This window comes from Panulirus ornatus, chromosome 67 (genome assembly GCF_036320965.1).
Source record: "Panulirus ornatus isolate Po-2019 chromosome 67, ASM3632096v1, whole genome shotgun sequence".
Lineage (NCBI taxonomy): Eukaryota > Metazoa > Arthropoda > Malacostraca > Decapoda > Palinuridae > Panulirus > Panulirus ornatus.
Genome location: NC_092290.1, coordinates 3,220,654 through 3,242,672, shown reverse-complemented (window position 1 = coordinate 3,242,672; position 22,019 = coordinate 3,220,654). Strand labels below are relative to the sequence as shown.

At 45.2% G+C, this 22,019-nt stretch overlaps 1 protein-coding gene and 1 long non-coding RNA gene across 3 annotated transcripts in view; one reads left to right on the top strand and one right to left on the bottom strand.

The window, feature by feature from the left end:
- The window catches only part of LOC139747093 (uncharacterized), a 54,865-nt gene extending 33,668 nt beyond the window's left edge, over window positions 1–21,197 (bottom strand). For both annotated transcript variants that reach the window (XM_071658911.1, XM_071658910.1), the window contains exon 1: window positions 20,843–21,197. The gene's annotated coding sequence lies outside the window, so the exon portion shown is untranslated. The remainder of the gene's footprint in view (window positions 1–20,842) is intronic.
- Window positions 1–22,019, top strand: part of LOC139747100 (uncharacterized) — a 46,674-nt gene that overhangs the window by 8,857 nt on the left and 15,798 nt on the right. The window contains exon 3 of the long non-coding RNA XR_011712313.1: window positions 7,237–7,382. This is a non-coding gene — a long non-coding RNA (uncharacterized lncRNA). The remainder of the gene's footprint in view (window positions 1–7,236; window positions 7,383–22,019) is intronic.

Sequence of the window (22,019 nt, the reverse complement as noted above, 5' to 3'; positions counted from 1 at the left end):
CTGTATAGATTATAAGCAAACATACCAGTCTCTATATATAACTGACGCGCACATTAACCCACCCGCTTGACACGGTCGTATTAAACACTCGGCAAGCTGGTGGAACATTGTCGTACATGATGTATACCTGTGGTGTTATATTCGGAGACATATCCAATTTCTGTAGCATGATGTAGAGTGATGAGGTCATGTAAGTAGGTAGGAAGGTAGTTCAGTAGGTGGGCCGTAAGGTTATTTGGTTGGTTGGTTGGTTAAGTAGGTAGGGAGTAAGGTTGGTTGGTTGGTTGGTAAGTAGGTAGGGAGTAAGTAGGTAGGGAGTAATGTTGGTTGGTTGGTAAATAGGCACCACCCAGCCAGTTTCATTGGTTCTGGGAGTAACTACTGTAGTCTGAAGTAGCCAAATGGAGGATTCAGCCACGTCCAACTGAAGTCTGAAGAACCTTTAAGTTATGGCGGGGGAGCGGGGAGGGAGGGGTGGGGCAGCTTAAGACTCGACCAGCTCTGAAGTTCAAGGTTGAGGGAGGTGGGTGGAGCTGACCCCATGTCGTGTGGCGGACGACCTTGTCTTGGACTGGAGATGACCTCACCCTGCAGACATCCAGCCTGGGCTCCTCGCTTGCACGATATGGTCGAGGCATCGGCTTTACGTCAGGGCCATCCCTCTACCAGTCGACCATCCCTCCACCAGTCCGACCATCCGATAGTACAGTACCGGGGAGGAGGGGAGGTGACCGGGAAGTCGTCGTCTGCAGCACGTCGCGCGTCGCTGGCCACGGATTCTTGCGGTGAGGCCGGGTTGACCCACGGACCACCACCACGGACCAGCCGGCGCTGTGGGCTTTCTCGGCCACGGACGGCCACCACCGCCAGCATGTATGGTGTGCGGGAGCTCTGCCCGTACACGTGAATGGCCTTGTTCCCTTGAAGATTGCCTTAATTGCCTCGTTGCCTATTGTATAGCGATGGTTCTACCAGCCTACGAGCGCGCTCGCTCCCTCGACTTAATTGCCTCGTTCCCAGCTGTAGTTTGCAGTTATATATAGCTTGAGTTGTCGCTCTGTTCTTGCTTTCCAGGAAAATCATTTTATATTCTTCCTTTTGTAAATAAGTTATTCTATTACGCTCAGAAAGTTAACACTAATTTCTCTAAATTAACTATTTGTCGGTAATTCTTTTAGGGAAACAGATGTTTTCGCTTGTTTCACTGATGTAACGAGTAGGAAATGTGTGTATATATATATATATATATATATATATATATATATATATTACTGTGGAAATTGCATTACTCCAGCTCGTGTATATGCCTTTTGCAGTGAAGTTTTCTGTACATAGACCTGCTTGGATATATATAGCTACAGACAAATGTGCGAATCACTGTGATGTGAATAATTAGTACGTACAATTGTGTGATTTGTGTAGGTACGACCCGTGAGTATGATGACCTGGCCTTTGACCTGACCCTTTAAGACGTGGGTCATAAGTCACGCTTGTTATAATCGTGGATTATACACCGTCGTACTCAAGGGTCGTACCGTCTAGCTCGGGTGTCGTCGTACGGCTGAAGTCGAGGGTCGTATTGTCATAACAGTTTAAGGACTGTGTCTATACAGACAAGGCAAGCCTTTGTCCCCACTTGGCCTTAAATAACATTCAAGCTACAACATCGATATATGACAAAGGTTGCTTTTCGTACCACTTAGTCAAGGATATGAATCGAGCAGACTTTGCTTGTGATGTATACAGCATATTTACAAATTTGAGCAAAATGTTTGTGAATACCTGTTATGAAATGGCCCCTCCCAGCATTATTTTTTTTCCTAGATTACATCACGTAATTCTGGTGTTGTGCAAACCATCGACAAACTCCTACTAATTGGCATGCGTAATAGCCTCGACTACAAGAGCTGACTATTTACCAGTTTTGAATAATAAGAGCAGTGCATCTGATTCCATACCCCAGATCGAAGTAGAAAAGCAACTGAATAACGTACATGGGAAGTCCTTGAATATTCTGTCGCCAAGATGGGTACGTACGGTCTGGGAAGGGGAGGTTTCCTTTGTGTGGTTCACAACCTAACAGACCACAGCAGACCACAAGGGCGGGAGAATGGCGTAAGAAACAAGGTGAGAAACAAGTCAAGGTGATGAGAGAGGGAGCAGAGGTCGTGACATCTGCTTTGTGTCAACGTAATGCTAAACAATAGTTTCTCTCTCTCAAGGTACAAAAAAAAAAAAGCTGGCAAATGTTACGAGACTGTCTTTTTCGTCGTAATTACACAATTTAGATTACCGTTCGTACCTGTTAGGTGTCCGCACATGTATATACTAACAGGTAAATGAGTGTACGTGTCTGTGAGTTTCATTACTCGTATGTAGTTACGTTTTCACGGCAATAGAGGTCGTTTTTTTTTTACACGTGGTGTTACATCTGTAGACCATATTTCATTTTACTCCTGTTCCTCTTATTCAGTGTTCACATCATCACTGTTCAAGTTCTTATTTCCGCTAAATGTTGTATTCGTGACGTCTTCCTCGCGGTTTTCATAACATTACTTTTGATGAACATCCTGTTGTCTGTTGCAAGTTGTGGGACTCGTGTTCATCATCCTATTGTTCTTGAAGAACTGGTTTGTGCTGACATCTGTGACACCCCTGAGAAATTCAGAGGTCCTAATGGTTATGTTCTTCCCAGTGCGTAGAACACGACGGTACGACCCTTGAGTACGATGGTACGACCCCTGAGCATACGACCCTTGAGCACGACGGTACGTACCGGGAGTTGTATAATTGCCTGTCACTTTGACCTGACCTTTAAGGGTTAAGTCAAAGGCTCACGCCAACTGTATATATATATATAATAGTTTGATCGCAGTTTACCTCGTTAGCGAGGTAGCGCCAGGAACAGGCGAAGGGAGGCCACATCCCCTCACTCAGTTTCTAGCTGTCATGTGTAATGTACAGAAACTACAGCTCCCTGTCCACAACACGTAGCTGTTGTCTTCCATCTTCAGGTGTCTCACTAGCTATATAACTATTCATATATGTGTGACTCGTGTACATTTCGTATATGTATATGAAAATTGAACGTATCGATATATGTACGTGTCTGTGAAGAAAACGCGAGTTGTCCAGTCGAAGCATTGATAGACCATCTGGCTGCCATTGTCATCAGGAACTTCCTCGTCCTCCTATTGGCTCACCCTTTAAAAGCTTACGTCAACAACCAACGGGTCTCCCTATTGGCTGACAATTTAGCAGCGTACGCCATCAACAACCACCGCGTTTGCTTATTGGCTGACCTTCAAAATTGAGTGTGATGTCATAGTTAATCATGTAACCCTATTAATCATGTCTCAAGTCCTTTGTTTACGAGACATACTAACCAAACAATTTGCTTGTCAAAGAAGCTTCCTGGAAGATAAGCAAAAGTTTCGTAAGGAAAAGTAGAATACGTTTCTTAAAGAAAATTAAAATAGAATAAGTTTTCTTGAGGACATTCATGGAACACATGGTCAACAATGGCAACTCTCTGGGCGCGCCATATTAACACACACACACCACAATCATCGTATTTAACCTTCGCCTTCCACCCTTCCATTGTCTCCCTAAATAACCTTCTTATCTTCCTGCTTTAAGGTCTCGACCTCTTACGTTCAGTGTACCACCACCAGGAGAGATAAAACACGCAGGGAACAACTTGCAAAAACAATTTAATAGAAAACTTTGACAGATGGTCGAGGTCAGTCCCAGATGATCCCCGGCTTGACGATCCACAAAAGTGTAATGGTAAGAGGAAGGAGTATCACTCATCAAGGAAGACATGCGGTGCTGCTACTCGCTGGCTCAGTCTTTCTGACGAAGTTTACTCGTCGTAATATACTCGTAAGTCTGTGGATACTCGCCTTACATCCTCCTGAATAATTGATAAGGATAGAGAGCATTCCTCCTACCTAGGCAAGTCTCAGAACCCCTGGGGTACAGGGATAACACCAGTTATCTCTATAATGGCCTTAGTTAGGCGGGCTCCAAGAAAATTTGGAGACGGGATGTATGATTTTTTGTAGTCTTACCTGGGAGGTGTGGGAGGGGGAAGTGGGGGTACAGAAATAATTCTCCTCTTCACCACCCCCTCCACACACACACACACACACACACACACACACACACGCGCGCATACACGGGATTAATTCATGAGTAAACTGTGAGTGTATGAATGCTGGGAATGCGACATCGAAAGACGAACGGGAGCTGTTTATCGACGCCTCGACCGTGCTAAAGCGCTGCTATTCCAGAGAGAGAGAGAGAGAGAGAGAGAGAGAGAGAGAGCCTGACGACTGTTTCTGCTTAAGTTCTTCTACGTAAAGGGTGAGGAGGCGATAAGACGTCCCCTCTCCTCCCGCTATGATAAAAGAAAATTGTTTTCTTTGTCCCACACAACGCGTGGTTTAATCCCCCTTCCTCACCTATGCGTGGAACAGGAGCGGAAGATGGAAAAGTTTATATATACTGGACAACTACTCTGTACATGTGTTCAAGAGAATACGTATTTCACCAGATTGCTCTGTAAAGTTAGATATTTGCATTCAGAATTTAGGTCATGGCAGTTGAATTGTATTATAAAATTGTCTGACGGTAAAATCAACTTTTATGTTGCTTACAATATGAAAAGATTAATACTCTATGAAATGGATGGTTTTAAAAATGGGGTCCCCCACGAATGTAGAACTTTTTCCAATCACGATACAAATATAAAGTTACAAATAGGCTATTACCTGAACACACGCACACACACACACTACCACTAGTATTGCCTCGTCCAGTGCCACAAAATTAATATATTCCTCACACAGTCATACGACCCCTGCCTGATACGCGCAACGGACTTGCCTCTGGCTCGTTGCACTTCCTCTCCGTGTCAACACATGAAACTACCCAACTGTGGCTGTTGAAGTGGCGTCATTAATGTCAACATCCGTGATCTGGGTCAGCTGTTCCTCTGTTTCCTGTTTTCATTCTTCATCGCACTGGTAATGACAGTATAAATATACCTATGAGTTCACTGGGAAAACAATTCCCAAGTGCACTTTCGTGTAATAATCACATCATCAGGGAAGACGCAAGAAATATGTCAGTTGATATACAATGAAGAGACGGAGCTAGGACGCCATTTGGTATCGACCAGCCCAATGGGGAGGATGAACGGCTAGGGTGGGTGTTGGGTTCTTCGTGTAGTAGGATTCTCTCTCTCTCTCTCTCTCTCTCTCTCTCTCTCTCTCTCTCTCTCTCTCTCTCTCTCTCTCTCTCTCTCTCTCTCTCTCGGAGCTTCATGCAGACATGTCGTCACATCAGACCCGGTTCACTTTCACGGTTAAAAATGAAGCTATCACACTAAGTTGACTGCGCTACAGTCACGTCCGCCACTCTCCCACCTACCTCTTACCACCTTTCGCCAACATGACGAACAAATTCTGGACGATCCAGCATGCCTATATTTCCCCCCCTAACATAAACGTTTTCGTTTGAAATTCACCAGCTACCACAACTACTACCACCACATCCAGCAACAGTTAGAGCACATAGCCGCCACATTCGACGAACAACACAGGATAATGAGCCTTACTGCTCCACACAGGTCGGCCCGGATGGGCTGCGTGTCTCGCTTTATAGGGAGTGACATGACAGCTTTTGGCCGCTAAATGAGTGAATTCCGGCCATAAAGCGAGAATTAGACGAAGCTTATTTTGATCCCGGTACAGTGTTAGGTCCCGGTGCAGTGTTAGGTCCCGGTGCAGTGTTAGGTCCCGGTACAGTGTTAGGTCCCAGTAATCGTACAAAAATTCTTAGTTACCCACAGATTTTGTAACACGTGAGTGAATGGAGAATCGAGAAAAACCGGCTATATCTCTGAAGACTTCGAAAAACTAGTTTTCGCAGAAACTAGAAATGAATACGAATGTACTCCGAGACAAAGAATAAGTTTCTTTCCAGAGAAAGGAGACAAATTTTTTCTGGGGAAAAAACTGAAAAAACTAGTTTTAGCTTGGGTGGAGGGGGGGGGGACTACGAAAACTAGTTTACGGAAGTGAAGCAAATCTAGTTTGCGTGTTGCCTTACCTTAGTGGCTAGGCTCGTTCCGCTGGTGTCATCGCACTTCACGGTAATATACGCGTATATCTATAACATGTCGTGTTATAAGGCGCTATTATAACGAAATGACATCAATCTAGAGTATATAATACCTCCCTCCCACCCCCCACCTCGTTAATAATATGCTGTAAACAATGTCGTTTGATAACCGTGTTTTTTTTTTTAAATGTCTTCGTAATTATTTCGGTTCATTTTGGGTGTGATGCTAATTCCTGGTCCGCTGGCCCGTGTCATTCTGTACCCGTGTTAGTCTGTGGGGGGAAGGTGGTGAGGGTTTGGGGAGGTTGAATGTATGTGCCTTGTCGTGTCCTCATGGCACCGGAGGCATAGAACAGTGTCTTGAAGTCATGGCATTAAAGGACAAGTCTTCTATTATGTCGGTTTTTTTTTCTCTTAGTTAAGAAAAACGTCATTCGCCTCCACCATACAAACACTTGAAGAGGGGGATAGGTCGGTGCTCATGCTTGAAGAGGGGGTTAGTAGGTTTTGCCTTAATCTTGAGCCATGAGAGACCTAACCTGACCCCCGCAGGTCATCGTTATAATGAACCTTGAAACAGCCGGGTCATTGTTCATGACAAGGATGTAGCAGTATGTATCATATGTACATTACCTCTGTATCTACATTACCTATGTATCTTTATTCATTAACAAATATTCAGAACTGATGTCGAGAACAGACTGAACTGTTATGGAAAAGAACAGGAATATAACATAAGATACCCCCCCTGGGCACTGCAGATGTCTGATATATATATATATATATATCACATTATCGCCGTTAAACCTGGCAACTATTATTCTAGACAATGAGCTTCAGCTTAATTAAGCAGCAAAGTTTGTATGTTTATATATAAAGGATTTTCAGTCGGCTGTGCCGCTATTTCTTGTAAAAGAAAAAAAAAAATCTTTTAACCATAGGATTTTCATTGGGTAATATTACCATTGGTAGAGAGTTGCATTTCGTTCTTTTACTAAATTTCAAAAGCATTGAGACCCATTTTTATTTCGAGTGAAACTGTCATGACGAAAGTAGTTTATAAATCTTTATTTTTACTCGTTAACTAAAGTGAATTTACTGTTCCAGATGAAGTGTTGACATTGTCTTGCAGAGGAACGTATTAACCTCAACCATGAAATAATAGAGGAAGTATGTGACCACACAGTTGATGACCACACAGTTGATGACCACACAGCTGATGGATGCTGGCCACACGACTGTGGTGTATAGAGGTAAGAGGAATGTTATTTATGCTCGAAGACAACGGAATAATGGTTTGATGTGATTTGCATACAGTAAAGGCGGGGTTAGAATACTGCCCATGTATCTTCTGCGTGGCGTTGGGGGTGATTTAAGTTGGGGTTCGGGGCTGCCAATCCACCCATCCTGTATTATCACTTTCCAAAAAGTAGAAGATTAAGGAGCTGACGAGAGGGATCCTCCAAAGCTCAGTCGTGTTTCCGGCGCTACCTCCCTAAGGCAGGAAAGACGAACATGAAAAAAAATTGCTATGTCTAACAAAGATTTAAAAAGATTCATTTCATTCGTAAATTGCATCTGAAGTACCGATAATAGAAAACTGAACGCGCGTACATGGTCACGACTTAAAGAATCTAATTTTGTAATTCAAATCTTCTCTTTAATGTCAGTTGGAACGCGTGTGTGAACGGGGAACAAAGATATATATATATATATATGTATATATATAAACTCCCTGGAGTGCGTTCGCTTGCCCGAGAACTGATGACAGACACTTCTGTCACTTGGTCTGTCATTGACAGTCGTCCACCGATTTCTGCATGAGTCACTCGCCCAGGCCCGTGCATTGACCGTCATTCACAGACCTGTGACAGACAGTCGTATAGCGATGAATGCTTCCTTCCTTGGCCCTTAACAGAGCGAAGTTTCCTTCATTTCTTTCACTGATTGGGGAGCACTTTCAGAAATACGAATGCTGATAAATAAGTGATATTTACAACAGTGATAATGCCAGTGTGAAAGCAGTTCATGTCGTAATACAAAGTTTTATGTAATCATTTCTACACGCGATGGTCATAGATAGAAAAGGTCAATAAGTGTTTGTTGGTCTGTAAAAGGTTCGCCTTAATGGTCTCCAATAGCCAATTAGCGTCATTCAAATAGATTTTATACCTGGTAGCCATACATAGCACATCGCTCCTGAAATAACCTTCAAAAGCCCCAGGAAACTTGGCTTGTATGTAAGAAAAATATGCTCTTTCAAACTGATGACTATATTTATATATTATATAATATATAAATATGTTTATTTATAATGTAAATATATATATATCAACAATGGAGGAAAAATTGGTAAATGGTTGACTTTTTCGAAAATGTTTCCCCGCCCAAAAAAAAGATTAAGAGCATGTGTAGCGGATGAAATCTAATTAATCAGTTAATTGAAATATCCCCGCGTTATGATGGAATTATTTAAACAAAAAAGATTGTTATTATTTGATAATTTTATAGATTAATTTTTTCACCCAAGGCAAACGGGTCGGGTCTGTTATGAGGTCGACAATGTTGATCATGCTGGAAGCGTCAGCTATTGACGTGGCCTTGGCTGGAGGGGACGATGTGTAGGATGCCCGCGGTCTCTGGTGCCTTTGTGTTGATGTGGGAGGTGTTTTTGGGGAGGGGGTGGGAGGGTCGTAGAGGATGACATGGTCGCTCTTCCATGGTATTCTGTAATGACAAGTGGGGTAGATGTAGGGGGTCATATCTCTCTCTCTCTCTCTCTCTCTCTCTCTCTCTATATATATATATATATATATATATATATATATATATATATATATATATATATATATATATATTTTCAGAGCTTTTAAACGAGGTCAGATTGTATGAGTCAGACATATGACAATGACTTGTTCATGGCCATCCCCCCATAACATCCTCCCCTTTCTCTCCATGTTAGAAGGCACTGCTCGCCACCACCCCTCTCCTCCCTCCCTCCCCCTCCCCTGCGGTATAGAGAAGGCACAGTTCGCTACCATCACCCCTCTCCTCCCCCCTCCATCTCTCCCCTGCGGTATAGAGAAGGCACAGCTCGCTACCATCACCCCTCTCATCCCTCCCCTGCGGTATAGAGAAGGCACAGCGAGCCAGCAATCATCCGGCCCATCGACCGTTAACACTCTTTGTCCCTGTATTTGTATAGTCCACAGGCAGGTGAATCTCTCTCTCTCTCTCTCTCTCTCTCTCTCTCTTTGTCACCGGCTTGCCCGCCCTCCCACCCACTCGTGCAGAGCGTCAGTCTTATCCACGGAGACCTTCCTATTCCCACCTATTATTTCCAGTACCTTATTTTACGTAAGTGATTACCACAGTGTCTCTGTAATGTAACCTCCACGCCGTCAGTCATGTAATCACCACACTGCCCCAGTAATGTAATCACCGTACCGTACCGGTAATGGAATCGCCCCCGCTCTCCCAGTAAATTACTCTAAAATTTATATTATAAAGTCTGGTCGTGAAGAAAGTGCGTCCGGTTCATGTCGGATCTCTTGAGTATTAGGTAGAGAATACCTTCCCTCCTCGTCCTCCACTTGCCCGATGACACCAGAGGCTGTCAAATTACCCTAACTGAACGAAGACCGGAATGATGTAGAAATTCTTCTGTGACGAATGTAGTTTGACGAAGGGTTTCCCCACCTGCCCACAGGAGCAAGACCTAAACTTGCTAGGTATAGCCCCTTAAGGATGGAGGCGGGGCCCTTTGGTTATTAGAATGAGTTAATAATGTTAGAAATTATCTGTAATAAACATAATAGGTGATAGTTAGAAATCAATTATCTGCGATAAAAATAATAGGTATTAGAATTTCTGATTTTGAAAAGTTCCTGAAGACTAGACACTAGGTAGGGACGACTGTGGTTGCAACTTGTTACCATGTTGCACACACGACTTGGGTGAGAGGTGCATGCTCGTTTCAGGTTCCCTATGACCTCGTATAGGGTAGGTAGGGCCAGTACTTAGGACCCCATAGGGTCGCATACTTCCCCAGCAGGAGTGATGTACCTGGACGAAAGGTCTAAGATCGTAGATCTTCCCTCAAGTAGGGAGATGCTCTTTGATAGGGATGGGAGGTGTCATGTGTCGCCCTTGGCTAGGGTCTGTAAGGGTCAGCCCTCGGGGATGGGGCGTTGTTGTGACGGCCCTGGGAACGTCCCCTAGATAACACCATCACTGGGGATGACCTCTACTAACCTACACCCGGATCACACGCTTCCGGTAATGGGAGTGAAGCGAGGGACACAGAGGGAGAGAGAGAGAGGTGGGACCCAGCGGACGTCCGTTTCAGCCCCTCTCCCCCTCCAACACCGCTGGTGATGTCGCACATTCACACAGAGAGGAGGTCGAAGAGGAGGGGGAAACTCCCCTTTACCAGTTTCTATGACCTCCACTTGATAGCAAATAGAAGTCAAACCGCCCAGTAGGCGAATGTCGAGTGGCGTTCCTAATTCACTTTGCTGGGTCCGACGATATTTGATTCCCTGTTTTTAACCGCTTGTAAGGCTATTATAGACCCTTTTCCTCTTTACCTACCTTTTATTTCCCACAAATGTTGACCAAAAAGATTTGAAAGCCCAGAATCATTAGCTAGATGCTCGGCATATTAGAAACCTGTTCATCGGTGGCCTCCTGTTGAGAATGTGCTTCACCTCCTGCCTTTTTTTTTTCTCTCTGAAGCAATGCATTCTAGGTCGATTGTCGCAGCTGCTTGCTTATCGACTTTTTTTTTGTACCACTTTTGTTTGTTGGCGTACATGTTGTTTATGGCTAGGGATACGTTTATTGTTTCGTATAATGACTGTTTTATATTCGCTCATTGTTTGGTGGTGATTGTTATCAAGGATTCGTTTGTTTGATATGATTTTGTTTGTACACAGCAACTTGCTTACAGCGTTACTGAAACTTTTGTTCAGAGGTTTGTGTGTGTGTTTACAACATGACAAAAGTGCTATTTTTTTAATGAGGAATCTTTCTCATTTTTGAAGTCGATGAAAGTTTCTTAAAAATTTATCTTCCCAGTTACTAAATGTTAGTTGTCAAGAGATTATGTATGTTTACGGATAAACTTCTGAAGTACTTGGTACAGTGTACATTTGGATTGCTTTTGATATTAAAAGTCTGAAATTTACCGAGCATTTTCTGAAATGCGTTAGACAGGAAATGCCGCCCTCGGCTTAAACGACAGAGAGATACAAGGATAAAAGAAAACTTAAAATCAAAAAAAATCTTGAAGGCTTGTGAAATTTAAAAGCAACCTTAAAATCTTTTTAAAACGTAAATGAAATTGAAAAGTATTTTCGAGTTATCACATATTCAGACTGAACGTAAATACAAAGCAAAATCATTTATTAACGTAATTAAATGATTTTAGAAGAGTCTACCAGGCTAACGTTAATAAAACTTCTAATATTTTCCGGCTGAAAAATTAAAACTACCAATAATGAAAAGTTACGTTAAAAATAGCATTCATAATGCTATTAACAAAGGTAATAACACAAATTACATCGAACATTGCAGTAGAAGTCAGTTTAGCTTTGTTAAAATGCGAATGCAGTGTCATTACTGTCAGTGTTAAAAGTTACAATCATCATGTAGCAGTCACTATACGCAGCAGTGACCTCTGCCCATAGCAAAAACGTAACGCCAGAAGCAGTGGCAGTAGCGATGGCGAGAGGTCACGGTAAAAGTAACACCAGTAACGTTACGTTACTGGAGGTCACGGAAAACAATGGTGACATTACCCATTATTTGCCTAATAGCGGGAAGACCTTCCCTTTCGCACCGCTGTGAGTCTCCCATAAACCCCCTCCCTCCCCCTTTGTCGGTACGTAACCATATCGAGCTGTGTCCTCCCTATATCAGCATGTCACTGTCCTCCCTATATCACGTCACTGTGTCCTCCCTATATCACCCATTGTCACGTCCCCAACTGTGGTGACTGCTTGTGACACATGCATGTCCAGCCGTGTCATGCCTTTGCCAATCCCTGTCATCCCCTTTTCAGCATTCCAGGTCTGATATTGCTTCTACCTTTCTCAAGCCATTTTTCACCTCTTAGGCGGGATTCGAACACTGTGACTTGTATACTTGGGTACTTTGTATTGTCAGTTCTACGTAACCACGTGACGTAGGAGTGTTACTCTCAGCGTAATGTTGCGACGTAACGTAAAAACAGAAAGGGTGATCGACCGAGGCCTTCCCCAGAGCCAGTGTAGGGAGGGATGGCCCAGGCGTCCGTCCCTCCCTTCCAACCGAATGATGATGGACGAGAGTTTGTTCTCTTTGGCAAGACTTTGGTAATATCTTTTAGGCCCGCGGGAAGGGAAAATGGTGGGGAGGAGGTGGTATGGGGCAGGGTGTCGGATGGGTGGCGGGAGGTGCTATTATTATTCCTGGAGGTTGAAGGTCAGATTTTTTTTCTGGGAGGGTGTGTGTGTGTGTGGGGCATGATTATTTACAGTTACGGCAAGTGTGAATCTAAGAGAGAGAGAGAGAGAGAGAGAGAGAGAGAGAGAGAGAGAGAGAGAGAGAGAGAGAGATTTCTCCCATAGTCTAGCGTGTTGTGTACCTCTCCCCCGTCCCATTTTGAAGTCCTCCCCCACCCTACCCTATCGTGTATGTCACTGCACTCGAGCATTATAACCTCTTCCTCCTCCTCCTCCTCCAACGTCCGCGCCCCGTTACTCCAAACACCCACAGCAAATACGATCCACCCCATGCATCACTCCAAACCCCTGCGCGTCCTTACTCCAAAGTCCATTTCCGTCCCCACAACTCCTGCCGTTGGAGGTATTTAATATCTGTACTGGAAGTTCCGTTAGGCTCCCTTCCCCCCGACTCTGTATTACCCGTCTCTTGGGTTAGATGTGCCATCGCTGGTCGAAGGCCTCAGGATCCGACACGACGTCCGCTTGAAATGCAATGCTTCACATCTCGTGAATGAGATCCTCCAGACCAGCACGTCTTTATAAGGAGCTTCGATTTGATTACTTCTAAACAACGGGAAGGCCAGCACCCCCAGCCCGTCCCCCCCCCCCCCCCCCTGACCACACCCCGAGCAGTGAATGTGATTAAAGATAACTTCCGGGTCCGATGAATGATTAATGTATTACAGTCATCAGGAGGGGGGAGGGAGGGGGGGAATAAAGGTATTTATGCTTCAGGTGGTCATTTGAGCGTGAGGTACCACTGGTTTGTAATCCTGTTACGAGCTCTCGTAAATTCAGAGCTCGGCGGGGCAAATTATGCCAAATCCCACCAGTACTGTTATATAATCCCTTGGAAGTAGATGGGAGAGGAGGAATCCCCACACGTTTCGGAATTATGTCCCGAGTTTACTGTACAGGGTTAGAGACAGACGCAGACAGAGAGAGGTTGTCGCATCTCTCTACCGAAACCGTAGGAGCCATATTAGTGTATTCGCTACGGCATAGTTCGTCCACTTCCTCAGGGGGAGGGAAGGAGGGAGTGAAGGGTGTGTGGTGTCGTCGAGAGAGCCGTGGGGGGGAAGGAGGAAGAGGAAGGGGGTGGGGGGGAAGGAAGAACCACCCACCACTCGACATTGGAAGGTCGTGGTCGTAGGAACGAGTTGGAAGCGGAAGGTGGGAGGGAAAGCTGACGTCTTTGTAGCGGTCAAGCACACCAATGGAGGAAATACCACAGGGCTTTTACCCACCCTCCCTCTTCCCACCTAAGACACCCACCCCAGACCGCAGCGCCGCCGCCCCAACACGACCCCTGCTGGGCTAGCCAGAGCTCTCCCCCCCAGGCTCGCCTGGCTATAACCATCGGTGACTCATCGCGACACAAAGGCCGTCACGAAAACATTGTCCAGCCTTCTTAACGAGGCGCTCCCTGTCGCCAGAGCCCAGTTTTCCCCCGTCAATCACAGGGAGGGAGCGACTCTGCGCAGACAGAGACCTCCCAGGACTCTGTTGGTTATCGCTATAGTGACCCGGCGAGTGAGGTGGGAGGGAACGGCAACCCTGAACAAGCAATGACGTCGGCGAGGTGTTCGCCACGAATCAAGGTCATCGCCCGGATGAAGACGCTCGCAATACGAACCCCTTATTAACGCAGACTCGTATTTCATCGTTTGAGACGTGTGTATAATCAGGAACCCTTCGTATTTTCTGGACCATTCCGAAAATTCTTCATATTACTACAAATTCATATCAGTAATTGTCATCACCTCCACGATCATAAGTTTATCATTAATCAAAACGGGAATGATTTTTTTTTTTGTCACGTCCTTTGCAAAATAATATCCGCATTTTTCGAATAGACTGAATATGATCATGAGAGCAGATGTGGGATATACTCTCGTATAATTCGGAACCAATTTTTTCGACATTGAAAATTCCTTTGGAACTGATTCGTTGCGATTAATCAATGGCTCGGAGCACGTAAGATTCCACCTGGGATTAAAGTGTTTACCAAAAGAGTGAAATGTTTTAGCGTCCACATTTTTCCACGTCTTGGCTTCTGCTTTTCTTTATCATCATCTTTTGGCTTAATCGTGTCTCTGTAACTCTGGCTTGGCTTCCTTAACTTTCTCTAACCTCTGACCCGTCTGTGATCTTGTTTTGACTTCATTTCTCCATAAGCTTGTCTTGACTTCCCCGTCTTTGTATGACCCTGTCTTGACTTCCATATCTCAACATGAGCCTGTCTGAGGTACAACTTGTCATGCACTTCATGCAGGAGCAGGATAAGGTGGGCTCCAATCGGACGAGAATGCCCTCTACGACCTCTGTGCTTCTTTCCGTCCGCTGACGATGATAGTGCAGCCTCGTCGGTGGCAAATTCCCGCTTTCGGTCTAGGAACAACGTACGTACATGTGTGTATCTGATAGAGGCTGGCTGTGGGCGAGGCAGGGTGGAAGAAGGAGGGAGGGAGATGAAGGTTAAGGGCGGAGGGATAGAAAGATGTGGAGGGAAAAGTGGGAAAGAGAAATAGGGGAAACTGACAGATGGACATAGGAGTGAAAGGGTAATAGAATAATATAGGTTAGAGAGAGAGAGAGAGAGAGAGAGAGAGAGAGAGAGAGAGAGAGAGAGAGACTGGCGGGAGAGATCTTATCTCGCGCTCCACCTTCGTCTGTGAACTTGCCAGGGGTTGGGCACTTGACCCATCTGGCTGCTTGAGGTGATCCTCCTGCTGTCTGAGACGTGGCCCCCTACCCCTAGCGGTGGTCGAGAAGGTCTCTGCTTTGTCTTGCGGTCGGGGAGGTCTCTGCTCGGTCGTGATATGAATGTTATTACTGAACCCTTCGGGTCATTGTTCAGTAAACCACGAACGTTCTTCATTCACCGAAGTCAATGTTATCATCAGGGAGGAAGTTCTTTCGTCAGCTGATAACATTCGATCCTCCTCCCCCCTTGCGGAACAGCCTAACTGTACCCCGTATTTTTTTTTTTCCTCTCGTGAAACACTGGCATTGAAACTCCTCACGAACCGCCGGGATCGGTAGGGCAGACCGCGCCTCTTGAATCAATATGGCAGAGAAGCAGACGCTTGTCAAAAGCATCTCTTATATCAATTACTCCGGTGTCGGGGGTGGAGGAGGAGGGGGGAGGAGGTGTTCAGGTTTAACTGTTCCTTGATCCAGATCTCATCTTGACGGAGCGGCTCCGTGGACCATGATGGTATCTGGCATAAATCCAACCGAACTGTTCTTCTCTCGAAGCTTCGGATCATGGCACCCAAAAGAGACGAGGGGGAGTGAGTTAGCGTTACAATGACCCAGTCAGCGAGTTGATGCTATATATGGAAGAATCCCGCTTCGAACCTGTGGATTGTGAAGCATCTGGCCTGTGTTGGGGTGGGGGGAGCTAGCTACATGGGTAACACCTTCGTGGTCACATACACGATTCTGATCGCAATGAGAGCGATTTGACTTGATCATTCAGCGTTTTGATAATCTTCCTTGCTGTTCTCGGTCGTTTCGACTTTGAGCACGCGGTAACAACCATTCATCATTCCTGTTCCATTCTTGGGTATGACAACCTTGCCTTTGAGTACATTCTTACCTGCCATCACACTCGTGGGTCGTATCGTTGTGCTCAAGGGTCGTATCGTCGTCTTCGGCGGTCGTACCGTCGTGCTCAAGTTGAAAATACATAATTTCATAAGATATCCTTACTATGAAATCCCTTAAGTCTTGTGTATAATTCCATATTTTTTTAGTGAGTATATATATATATATATATATATATATATATATATATATATATATATATATATGACAGAAATTATTGTGGATCAGGATAGTGTCTATAAGTCTAGTATACATTGGAATGTAATTCTAGCTTCCTACAGCGTAAGTTTAAGAATGTAGAGCGCCGAATGGGTTGCTCATTACCCTGAGTAAGATGTAGAACTGCGAGCGGGAACTTCCCTAACGGGAGTCTTCGCCGTCCGTGGAAGTCTCTCTCTTCCTCACGGGACACTTAGCGGTCATCGAGCAAAGCGACCCTAGTGATATATATTCCTTTTATATATAGCTTTGACCTCCTCTGGTGTCTGTACACACCATTTTCGAAGGCTAAAAGCTTACAGAAAGAAGGATCGACTAGAGATAGAGGCAGAAATTCTACAGCACATGTCGACTAGACTCGTGTGTTCGCCTCGGTACGTCAACGCGTGTTGAGGTGAGACGTGGCCTGAGCACCAAGCGAGATGTTGCGGCCCACCAACTGGACTGAGGAAGACATACCGCCGGAGGCCACGAGAGCTTGTCCTGTACGGTATGTGGCATGTGAGTGGGTGGGTCGGGAGGAGGCACACGCCGGCCAAACAGACTGGTCGGTGTGAGTGTGTGCCACTACACGAGAAAGCAGAACAGGTTTGAATCCAGGGAAGAGGAACACCAGGGGAGAACATCGGACCTCAGGCTATACGAAGACGTTGGTTCTGTCTGTCTGCCGCCCGCCCCAATACCGCAGGGGCAGAGGCGACCGGATGGACAGGGCGAGTTTGGGGAGCTCATGCGGTACGGGGTGCGATGCCCAACCTCACTCTCCCACCTCGCCACCGCCAGGGCACACCTTAACCCCTAGCCTCACCCCTCGACCTCCATTCCCCCACAACGACAGTCCGACACGAACGGATGTTCTCGCTTCGACCACACTGGACATCGTCTGTAAAGCCCGCACGAAGGAGATGGTTCTCAATCAGCACATTTGCCATGCAAGTCATTCCCTGCAGAGGGCACTGCCATCGCGGAGGGAGAAGGGAATATACGATGCGGAGGGAAAGACTTCCTGTTCCACGAGTAGGTACTGCATGACTAAGTGGAAAAGGGGCGAGTGATAACCCGCACTGGTGGGGGGTAGGATTGGGTGAGGGGGGCACAGAAACGAAAGGTCTCAAGTTTGTGGAGAGCTGGTGGGAGGGGGTGCGAAACAAGTGAGAGGAGATCCTCAGTCCAGGAAGAAGTCTCATGACTCTAGGGTGAGGTCGAAGCTCATGATGCGAGAGGGAGGTGATCGTCACGCCATAGTAAAGGGGAGGGAACCATCTCATGATTGGAGAGGGAAATGGAGGAACTTGATGGGATGAGGGAAAGGGCAAGACTCACAATGCGACTCGGAGAGATGTGGCTCCTCATAAGGAGTTATGTTGACTGATCCATCGTGCAACTTGAGCCCAGTATCAGAGTGCATTATAACCCTAAATGTGAAAGACAAAAAATGTGTTCAGAAGATGCGGTTTGGTACGCATACAGTTCGGCCCCTACCTCGAAGGTGAGGGATGTGTGCATTGTTAGTCGGTCATCACATGAAGATGACATCTAGAACTACTTGGAAAAAGTAAGGTTGGAAACATTCAATAACAGCAGCCGAACACGTAACTGATTCGAATCCATATTTGAACCAGAGATTAGAACCCACGCTTCGAGGAATCTCACTGTTGCTTGGGGATCACATCCCATCATGATCTGGCTAAGCTTGAGACCACAGTCTGAGTTTGCGATGGACTTTTGTGGTACATCAAGCAGACGATTGGATGTGCTATTCAGCTCAATATCCGACCGTGGGGATGAGAAAATGAATGATCTCACCTACGTATTGCGAACCATGTTCGATACAGCAGAGCTGGTGATTGGAACCACATGAACTTCGAGTTGAACGTGCATGGCAGAGGGAGGAGAGAGAGAGAGGAAGGTCCATCATGACACGGGCGTTTTTGGCCTTAGCATATGAGGATTTACCTGCGCAGAATTCAAGACACGAACACAACGCGCAGTTATGAAAGATCAGACTCGGAATATCCACAGAGGAGATAGAACGAAGCCTCGACAACCTAAAGTCAAGAGGAACGAAAACCATTCCATAAGACATAGTTGTGGGAGACAGTCGTATACTTTGAAAATAAAAGCTTAAAGAAAATATGATGTAATCTGGACACGACGACGAAGAAATTTCGTCAACACAATTATTTGTTTTCCCATTAACAGGGCGAGATAACGGCCCTCCTGGGGAGTCTTGGAGACAGAGATAAATCATCCCTTTGGGCAGACTCCAACAGCTGCCTTTCTCACGCTTATAGAACATAACAGCTGCTTCATCATCGCCTAGATGAATATACTGGAGATGTCTCAGGGTTTCTTTTGTGTCCCACACTCTAGGAATGCAGTACAGTTGTTCGAATCCCAAGTCAAACTTTATGATTAGAAGCGACAGAGAATCTTCAGTCCCTGGCCAAATTTGACATTGATAATGACCATATATTTTCCTTATTTCATTATCAGGGAACAGACCCATGTATCATGATTAGTGATGAATATCCGTAGCCTTTGCTTTTTGTAACGTAACCAAATCTGCAACACTGGAACCAAAGGGACGGTTCGCCTGCAAAAGAAGTAAGAAGTGGACACCAAAAGTGTTTTTATCTTGTCTGTGGGAAACTACCTCAATTCTATGATGTATAAGGAATTTAAAATCTCGTCGAAACATTCCTGAATTTAATGTGCCATAAGGTGAGCTGGACGAGGGGTTCCTGACCACGTAATAATGTTAGGAGGTACTCACCAGGAAGAAGAAAGTGAGGAGGAGGAAGAGGTCTGCACGATGTAGTTGAGGATGTGGTCTCAATTATGAGGATGATACAATGGGCCAGTCACTCTCTTTTGAGCCCCGGGAACCGGCAAAAGGTCCATTTGATATTTGCCTCTACACTGACAAGTCCTCAGGAGTCTGAAGTTTTTTTGTTTTTCTTCCAGATTTGTATTGTAGTTGTATATTTTCACTGAGCAAAGAGTATTATCATGAAGTTTTGGGAGGGTTAGGGGGGTAATACAGAGATAGGGACCTCGCTCAAAATTAAAGGATTGCAAACACAACTGAGGGTTGCAATGTCCAGTTGCAAAAGGGGCGCTAGGTATTTCACTGGTGGGAGGTAGGGGTAATCACTTTACAGGCGGGGTAGTTATATCACAAGTCGTAGTTATTAAACAGGTGGGAGTAGGTAGACTTTTCACAGGTGGGAAATGACTGTTAATGTGCTACTGGGAACTTTTGTTACACGTTGATGAAGGTAATTTTGCTCAGATGGGAAGGGCTGGAATATTTACACTTTCTAGGGAACACAGGGGTAATATTTGTAAGCCATCACATTAAAGCTATATACCCTAGCCTGCGCCAAGTACCCATTTTATCGACCAACCCTTAGGGGTGGTGGATCAACAGCTGGGTTGACTGTGGAGCGACTGCCGCAACCAGAATTCGAACCTATGCTCTCGACCCCTATAGAAAATATTTCTATAGGGATCATAGCTATCCTCTATTTGCTTATTCCTGAGTGTCTGTTAATGTGGTAAACTGAACCCCTTTATTATTCTCTAATATGAAGCGGAATTTCGCTTGCCACTTTTGTCCTTACTTGTGAATCGTATCGGCGTTTATTGAATCATCGATCTTTGTAACATTCCAAATTTTTATCGTATCGTTTATACATTTATTGATATATTGTTGATAACGCTTTGATAATACACACAGTACATAACAAGAAGTCCCACGACGCATCCCTGGGGAACGTCGCAAGTCCCACGACTCATCCCTGGGGAACGTCGCTAGTCACCAACCCCCAATTCTTAGTCTTTGGTCATTCATACTTAGTTTTGTCAATCGTATATCTGCTCTGCATGCGAGTTATCTGCAGTTGTATAAAGTAGTTACAAGTTGAGTGAGGTTGTTGAACAAGGACGTACAAATTACCCTGGTGAGGGACACTATAACATAGGACTGTTGGAGAGGGGTATATATATATATATATATATATATATATATATATATATATATATATATATATATATATATATATATCACAGGTGGAACAGATTAGATAGGTGGAGCACGCAGTTATAACATTTATGGATTGGGAGGCTGTTATATGAGAACTGGTGGGGATAGTTAGGACAACGATTGATCTCGTTATGCTGTATTTGGAGGAAATGGTTATGGTGCGTGGAGAGGTAGGAAGGGGAGGAGGTTGATTGAGACGTGGAGTGAGGTAAGCACAACACTAGTGGAAGGGAAGTGTTATAATAAAGGTGGGACATAGCAAGCACGAGGAAAAGGTGACAGAGAACCCTCGACATTAGATAAATGGGATCATTCTTAGGTTAAGACCTCGCTAACGAATAATTACCCGTGGTTCACAGCTAGTTAGATCCTGCAGGAGTTTAAGTAGCACACACCAAAGTGGGAGGGAGCATTCCTCCCTGCCTCTGTTCACACTACCAGCGGTCCCTCTCAAATCGACCCTCCTCCTCTTCTTGAGTCGTCGCCGACGTCTTCAGTATGCCCTCAAATCAGCACATTTAGCTTGTTTTTTCCTCCACTATTATTCGCCCACTATTCGAAGGTGTTGCGGTGTTACTTGTCTTCGACAAAGGCACAGTGGAAGGGTTTAATCGATCCCCCCCGTGTCGCGCTGTGTGAGCGAATGTCCGTGTGCGTGAAGGACCTGCGCGGTATAATATCGAACACACACACAACAGCGCCGCCGCGCGCACTGCCGCCCCTGTGCGCCTGCCGCCCCCCTTCGCCGTTTAGGTTGCCAGGTGTCGCCTCCCCGCAATGCTCCTGAGGGTTTAACCTCGATGTTTAATAGAGAGGTGAGGAGTGGCGCTGTGTCTAGTCTTCACAAGACATGGAAGCAGTGGGGTATCTAGGGTATAGCAGGTAGGGCAGGTGCCATGGGCGCCACTTGAAGGGGGTCGCCACTCAACAGGTTTGGTTTTTGACCTATGCTACACGATTGACGTTTTTAACGGTTTGGTTTTGTGAATAAAAAAGAAACTCCTACTTTTCAACTATAGTAATATTTTGCTACTATCAGTTGCAGTACCGCTTCTACGTTACAATTTGGATCAAATAAGTAAATTTGTCTTGAAGAGTTTATATAGATTTAAGTGGTCTAACTACCAACAGTTTGATTACACTGTATATTTTTATATACATCTTCCGTATGTACATTTCAATCAAGCCAAGGGGCACAATTTCAGTACTTGCCATAGCGCTATTTCCCCTAGATACGCCCCCTGCATGGAAGTGGATCTTCGTGTAGAATTAACGCGTTTATTACAGTGCTTAACATTCGCGTGATGACGGGCAGACTGTGCGGGACCCTGAACTCGTGAATTGCCACCTCAATGTATTTAAGATCTCAACACGGTGTAATCTGACGTGTACCGAGGTTACGTGAAGATAATAGTATGAGATGTGGACTTGGTCACTCGTTAACCACTGGCAGATTATAAGACTCAAACGTATTTAAATTAATTCAAGAAAATTTCCATAACGACTTGTATTCTAGCATGCTC